General features: G+C 40.1%; 1 pseudogene across 1 annotated transcript; it reads right to left on the bottom strand.

The window, feature by feature from the left end:
• Positions 1-544: 544 nt before the first annotated feature.
• LOC123107386 (uncharacterized) lies at positions 545-1,256 on the bottom strand (annotated as a pseudogene). Its single transcript, XR_006451657.1, has one exon. The product of XR_006451657.1 is annotated as an uncharacterized protein (transcript).
• Positions 1,257-8,147: the final 6,891 nt, after the last annotated feature.

Here is an 8,147-nt window from a genome sequence, read left to right as displayed (position 1 = left end):
CACCGCTATTGGATTCACGATACCTTTCATTGTGTGAGGGCATGAGGAGAATAGGGAGAGTCCTTAGGATGCTTGGGGAGCATTAGCCTCCACACCCCTCCGATGGAGAAGTAACCCCCCCAAAGGGGGGAACTTCACAAAAACATCCTCATCTCCATCGATTCCACTTGCGGTTATTTCGTTCCTTTACTTTGTGCTAGTTATTATCTTGTGTTTACTCTTGCAAGCACTTGTTACTTGTTAAGATTTTCATATAGGTTGTCCACCTATCTACATATATAGAAAACTTATTATTTTTTGAGCCTAAAATTTGCAAAAGAAGTTAAAATTTTGTTAGTATCCTAATCACCCCCTCTAGTCGACCATACCGATTCTTTCAGCTGCCAACAAGGTTAATATCCTCCCCTCCCCCTCTGTTCATCGCTCTGCGGCAGTGCGGAAGGGGTGGATATTCCAGTCACTATTGTTTTTATTAAATCAACACAAAAAAAATCCACACAAAAGAAATATGTGCCAGTATGTCTGGCATAGTTCAGTGATAACATTGTGGGCTTATTAATTTTGAGGAGTTTACTCATCAAAATTACTATGGACTCTTATTGTAGTTTCCCACATTCATGTCCTCGCCAACTCGCTAACTACATGGTCAGCATCTTCGTTACACCCAGAGTGATTGCACATTGCACCTCGAACTCGCTGTTCTCGGCATCGAATGGCGACTTCACGCCTGCCTCGAGGAACTTGTCATCGCAATATTTGGGAATGTCCAGTGCGGAGCTAAGGCTCATCACCGCGTCGCCCAACCTGCCCAACGAGATGCCCCTGGCAGCCTTGTCAAATAGGCCCACAACACTGGAGTACATATTGTCACAGTAGGCGAGGACATGCTGGATAATTTGATCCTTTTCCTCGGCCTTCAGGGTGGCGACACGCTTGCGGGTGTCCACAGCTGTTGCACTGGCAATCCCAATGGCGATGACAGCAAGGCCACGCTTGTCCGTGGTGGTGCTATCCTTGTTGGCCTTGAAGAACTTGATGCAGATATCGTAGATGTCAGCGCCATCGAAGCGCCTGCATGTGTCTTCTATGACGGAAGCACTGGACGAGGCAAGGAGGAGGACAACAACAAGAAGCGAGAGAGCTTGCGGCGACCTCATGGTTTTGCCGCAACAATTTTCTTGTGTTTCTGAGATGTTTTGTGTGTCGAGGTTGGTTTGTCAAACTGTAGGTGCATGGTATATATAGGATATTGTCATCTAAAACACTAAACTCGGATGTATATCAATCAATCAATGCGGAATAACCTTGGCAGAAAACATGGCTACAATTAATTAACATTTATTGCTTCCTTCTCTATCAATAAATATTTGATACATCTATCAATTGATCAAATTATTAAAGCAATATAAAATGGACAGTCCAGATTTAAACCATAGAAAATAATGGTAGCGGTTTAGTCCTAAATGGAATGTCCAATGGAGATTTATAAGATATTTCAGTTCCTAGTAGTCGCGACATACAACGGGAGGAAGAAGATTGCTCGCAGGCCTATAAGTGGCGGACGCGGCTATGTGCCGCCCGCGGTGAGCCCTACCATTGTCCGCCTGCAGGCCAACATGTATTGGGCTGGCCTAGTAGTCGCGACTCGCCTGATGACATTGTGTTACTTTTTTCTTTATTTTTATCTAAAAAAATCTTTTTTCTTCATTTTTCCATATTTTAGTTTTTTCTTTGATTTTCACTTTATTTATATTCAGAAATATTCTATATATATATGTATCACAAAACCATTTTACATAAAAGTTTAGAAAATGTTAATGCTGCATTTGGAAAATGTTAATCGTGTATAAAAGATGTTTTTTATCTATACAAAAAATGTAAAATGTGAAAAATTAGAAAATTTTAATCATGTCTACAAAAAATATTAGTCATATGTACAAAACCTGTTTATGCATTATACAAAAATCTTTGTGTAATTAAAAAATGTTCATGATATTTCCAAAAAATGTTTATACAACATAATTTTTTGCATAGTTCAAAAATATGTTTTTATCATTAAGTAATGTTCCAATGTGTATTTAGAAAATGGTTTTTTTACCAACTATAGTGGGGGAAAATCCCTATTGTGATCTTTTTCATTAAAAGATTAGTGGTTAAGCAGTGTACAAGGGAGGCATTATCATGCCAGTTACATCCAATTAGGCTAGATCTATTACATCAATAAAAATTTGTACGTACTGTCTAGCCATGACAACATACCCTCTTTGATACTAGGCCTAGCCCGGATCATAGTGTCTTGAAAATATCTATTGAAGCTAGTCTTGCAATTTATGATGGAGCATGCGATGTCTTCAAATATTTTGTCATTTCTCTGGTTCCATATAGCACAGCTTCCAGTGATTAAAATTTCCATGAACAAACCCCATTTATATCTGTGTTTTGCATCTGTGATCATCATGTGAATGTCTAGATCAGTGTTCCATTCTATACCAATACTCCACCAGAAACCTTGACTGAATGGGCAGCTGAATAGTAAATGAGTTCTGTCTTCCAGATTATGGTCTCTGCATTATACACAAATAGTATTCTCTAGTGTGAATTTTTTTCTAGTCAGTAGATCACAAGTGTTTATTTTGTCATTGAGAATAAGCCAGGAGAAGAATTTATGCCTGGGTAGACAGCAAGTTTCCCATATCCATTACATTGGCAAAGGGCTTGTTGATTTCTCATAAGGATTTTATAGACTTTTTGCAGAATATTTGGAGTTTCCCCACATAAAAAATCATTTATTTTGCTCCTGGTTATCCCTGATTTCTTCAAGCTATCCAAATAGGTTGATTAATTGATCATATGCAATCATAGATAGAGGGAGTTGGAATATGCTGCTATGGTCCATCACAGATTATGCCGGCTGGATTGTGATGTTGGTATATGTTGCATATGAGTGTAGTTCAGCCCAGTTCCTTTTTAGAATACTACCACTTTTCCATACATCTTCCCGTAGTAGAATAGTGTTTTGTTTGTTTACTTGACAAGTTGCCATACCTTTGTATAAATCAGTTAAGCTCACATGGTCCTTCCACCAAAAGATCCTTTGTTCTTGCTTGCATGAGGTGTGGTGTTGTTTGAATAATAGGCTTGCTACACCAGATTGACCCATGGGATGTTCTCATGATTGTAGAATTTGTGTAAGTGCTTGATTATCGGAGCAATATTCTACATTCTGAGATTTAGAACACCAATTCCACCTTTTTTGGGTTTGCAAATCATCTTCCAACTAGTAAGACAATTCCCCTTTTTGTTTATGTCATTTCCATACCAAAGGAAATTTCTGCTAGCTTTGTTGACATGTTCCAAAATGGTGTAGTGAACCTTGAAGGTACACATAGCAAAAACGGGCATAGATGCAACCACTGAATCAACATATGTCAATCTGCCAGCATAATTCATGAAATTTGCAACTCCATATAATCTTTTATCAATTCTAGCTACGGTTGGCATAAGATCATGTACAAAGGGTTTGTCATACCTAGAGGTAGGCCCGGGTATGTAAATGGAGGACTTCTAATTCTGTATCCAAAATTTTCAGCTAAGTCAATGGCAGTAGCATTATCAATGTTGATGGGCAGAATGGAAGATTTGCTGTAATTTACAAATAAACCTCTAGACATGCTGAAAAAATGGAATAAGGATTTGAGATGCATCAATTGATCTTTATCAGACGACATAATAAGGAATGTATCATCTGCATATTGAATGATTGGGTATTGTTGTCCATAGCTATCATCCACTGAAAGTGATAATTCACCATTTATCCATGCCATATTAACAATTATTTGAAGGAGATCAACAACAATGACATATAGAAGGGGTGATATAGGATCACCTCATCCAACATCTCTTTTGCATATAATTTTCTTCTCAGGAACACCATTTAATAGAACAGAAGTGGAGGATGAATTAAGTAATTAATCATGTGACCCAGTTAATCCATCCGGGTCCAAAACCTTTGGCCTTAAGCATCTCAATGATGGCATTATATTCAATCTTTTCAAATGCCTTCTCAAAATCAAGTTTAAGAATGATAATTGGCCTTTTTGATTTGTGGCATATACCGAGATATTCAAAAGTGTGTCCAAGGCAGTCCTGAATATTTCTCCCATCTCAATGATGGCATTTAGAAAATGGTTAACGTGTATTTGAAAAATATTCAAAACATGTTTTTGTGAAAATGATAAAGATGCCATCTTGTAATATAGTAGTTGGAGTGGATTCAATCTTGTATTACTTTTGTGGAACTACCATGTTCATCGTGATTCATCTCATCTTGTTTGTGCCTTTGATCTGCGAGTAAATTCCCTAGTTCTCGGTGATATGGAGAGGAATCCTAGTATGTAATAGACCGTCTAGTATTAGGGTTTAATATTTCCTTTTTATGTTTATGTTAATAGTCTTGTTTATGTTGGGTGAAGTCGACCATCCAACATATTCTAATTTTAGATGGAAGGTTATTATTGCTGGCATGATGGCTGGTTGCAAAGGTAGGTTAGTGACAGAGCTTATCTCCCTTCATCCCTGATCATTGTAGAAGGGGGTAAACGGGTGTCGCTTTCAGCTGTGTCCACAGGGGAAACCCCTTAATTATCATTCAGTAATTGGGGTGCTGATGAATTGTAGTGTTGTATGTGATACATGTCTGTCGCATCTACACACGTATCTGTACGTGGCTATGCCCACAAATAAAAATATAAGAAGTGGCTTAGGAATCAGATGTAGCATTAGGCATCGGTCATGTAGACACATACTAGCAGGGAATCAGGACTCCCTGGGAATGCTTTAGTCCTATCGATTTCAATAAGCTTTATCCAAGTTTTTTGTTACTTTACTTCACGTTTGCAAGTTTACTTCACTTTTTGCTACCATCATCCAATACTTTTATCCGTTTCCACTTTGCTTTGGGTCGCATTTAACTTGCAGACATTGTTATTTAAACTCTTCAAGAGACAAAGATTGATTCATGTGCTCCATGTGGGATCAATACTCTTACTTCGAAAAAGCTGCAACTAGGCCCTCTACACTTGTAGGCCATCAAGCATTTTCTGGCGTCCTCGTCGGGGAGCTGAGCACTTTTAGTCTTTGCTTGAAGTTTGGTTTATTTGTGTGTACTAAATTTTTGTAGGTTCTGAGCAACCATGGCTAAGTTTGGGCACTTTTACCAACTCACCGCAATGCAACTTATTGGATGATGTCCTGCAAGTGCACAGGGTTGTTGTAGCCCTTTCGTGATAAGTAAAGAGTTGAACCCATGGGGAGTTGATTCATCTCCAACGTATCTATAATTTTGGATTGTTTCATGCTATTATAGTATCAATCTTATACACTTTACATGCAATTTTATATCATTTTGGGAACCTAGTGCCCGGTGCTAGTTGTTGTTTTCTGCTTGTTTTTGGTTTTACGGAAAATCTATACCAAACAGAGTCCAAACATGACGAAACTTTTTGATGATTTTTTCTGGACATAAGAGACCCTAGAAGCTCCACGGGAGGAGTAGAAGACCTACGAGGAGACGACAAGGCAACAGGGCGCGCCCTAATGTCTTATGGGCCCCACATGGCTCCATATGACCTAACTCTAGTGCTATAAATTCTCAAATACTGGAAAAACATAGAACATTCACCAAAACAATTTTTCCGCCGCCGCAAGTCCCTGTTCTTCCGCGATCCCATCTGGAGGCCTTCGCTGATACTCTGCCGAAGGGAGAATCGGTCATGGAGGGCTTCTACATCAACTTTGTTGCACCTCCGATGTTGTGTGAGTAGTTCCCACAGGACCTATGGGTCCATAGTGATTAGCTAGATGGCTCTCTCTCTCTCCCTCCCTCTCCCTTTGATCTTCAATACAATATTCTCTTCGTAGTTCTATTCGATGTAATCTTCTTTTGCCGTGCGTTTGTTGGGATCTGATGAATTGTGGGTTTATGATCAGACTATTCATTGAAAGTAATTGAGTCTTTTCTAAGATTTATTATGTGTGATTGTTATAGCTATGTAATTCCTTCCAATCTATGAGTTTTCTTTGGCCAAGTTGATGAGTAGATCTTCAGTGGAAGTGGTGCATAGTAGTGGGTTCAATCTTGCGGTGTCCTCACCCAGTGACAGAAGGGGTAGCTAGACATGTATTTGTATTTTTGTTGCTAAGGGGAAAATGACGAGGTTCAATCATATGGATTGGTTTTATTTTGTCCACATTATGTCACCATACTTCATGCAATACTTTGTTTGTCATGAACTTAATATGTAGAGAGGCAAGCATAGAAGCACTCAGTAATAGTAGTAGATGTAGGCAGGAGTCGTTCTACTTGTCGTGACGTAATGCCTATGTACATGATCATGCCATGAATAACGACATAACTTTGTGCTTTTGTATCAATTGCCAAACAGTAATTTGTCTAACCATCGTATGCTATTTTTATGAGAGAGAGAGACGCCTCTAGTGAAAACTATGACCCTCGGGTCTATTTTAATCATATTTCTAAAACCAAAAATACCTTGTAGCATTTTATTTACTTTGCAATTTATTTATCTACTACTATCAGATTTGATCCTTGCAATTAACGGGTACAAGGGGATTGACAACCCTCTTACTCGTGTTGGGTGCAAGTATTTGCTCTTGTGTGTGTAGGTACTGTCGACGGTTGTTTGCGTGGTTCTACTATTGGTTCGATAACCTTGGTTCTCTACTGAGGGACATACTATCCGCTACTATATTGCTACCTTCCTCTTCGGGGAAAATCCCGATGCAGCTCACAAGTAGCAGGAGCTGACAGGAAGGCACCACAAACCCTGCAGCTATGTTGTCACTTAACACAGTCACGTACGCACCCAAACCGGAGTCTGGAAATAGTCTATCCAATAAGTTGATAGGGAAACATGAAAAAATGGGTGTTTACTATACTACGAATAAGAAAGTAAATACGGTAAAAAAGAGACTAAGTTTGTAGGACGGTGCTTGAGCAGTAGAGTATTCTCGAGTGTTCCGAATAATTACCATAGATATGACCTACGCATCAAGTTTAGAGAAACGCTCTCTATTGTATCCTCTATCCATCCTTCATGTGCATAAGTGGGCGGTTCCCAAAACAGTACATGTTCTACTCTAACGTAGACACTTCATGTCACATACGCCACCAATTGTAGCTTCCCCATGCTGGTTATTATATACGGTCAATTAAGTGTTTCCCCATGGACGCAACCAGATGTGAGTTTACCTGTACTCCCCTGTCAATTGCAAAGACGGGGAATTGAGGCTTTTACTATCACCTGAATTACCTCAACATCCCAACTCATACAACGCCAGTAGTGGCTCCACGTCCAATCACGACGATAGTGTGAGCGAGGCCTCCCCTTAGCACTTGTGAAGGGTACTAACTCGAACATGAACAAATCATATTGGATCGCTTGGGAAATAATCATTTTAATCATAAAAGAGTTCATCTGTATCCTCAAGAACAAATATAACTACTCAAACATAAAGGAGAGGGTCAAGTTACAAGTTGGCATTCAGCCGGTGAAGAGAGAAGGCGCGGTGGAGATGGTGAGGGCGGCGGTGGCACGACGATGATGACGCCGACGCGGTAGAGCGTGCATCGACTCGAAGGCCGGTGCTCATCCTTCTCCTTGGGATTGTCCCTTCCTATAAGGTGGTGGATGGAGCAGCAATGGAGATGGACTTGGATGTGATGGTGATGAATGAGGATGATGGAGGCAGTGGCTAGGGTAGGAGGTCATATATAGGGCGCCTCCGTGATGCCCTCTGTTGATGAGATGCATCCAAGGGCTCTAGATGAGCATTATCCTCTCCCACTCCCTTCTTTATGAGCCAAAGATCTCATGGGGTCGAACGGGAACAGAATCTGTGAAGAATCCTGTCAGAAGAGGCAACTTTCAGAGTTGTCTGGATGTCATATGACCATCCATACGACCTTGAATGGTCGTATGGTACGTCGTCTTTTGTCTTGTCCTCCTCGAGTGTTTTTGCCGACATTCATCATACGGACTCAGATTTGGCGTTCTTGGGCTTGTTGGATTCGTGAGCGTGACACCGATCCATTTCTGGCGTTAGAACTTGATTTTGCAAAACTTTGA

The sequence above is a fragment of the Triticum aestivum genome, chromosome 5A, assembly GCF_018294505.1.
Source record: "Triticum aestivum cultivar Chinese Spring chromosome 5A, IWGSC CS RefSeq v2.1, whole genome shotgun sequence".
NCBI classification, from domain to species: Eukaryota; Viridiplantae; Streptophyta; class Magnoliopsida; order Poales; family Poaceae; genus Triticum; species Triticum aestivum.
This window is presented reverse-complemented; position numbering and strand designations above follow the sequence as displayed.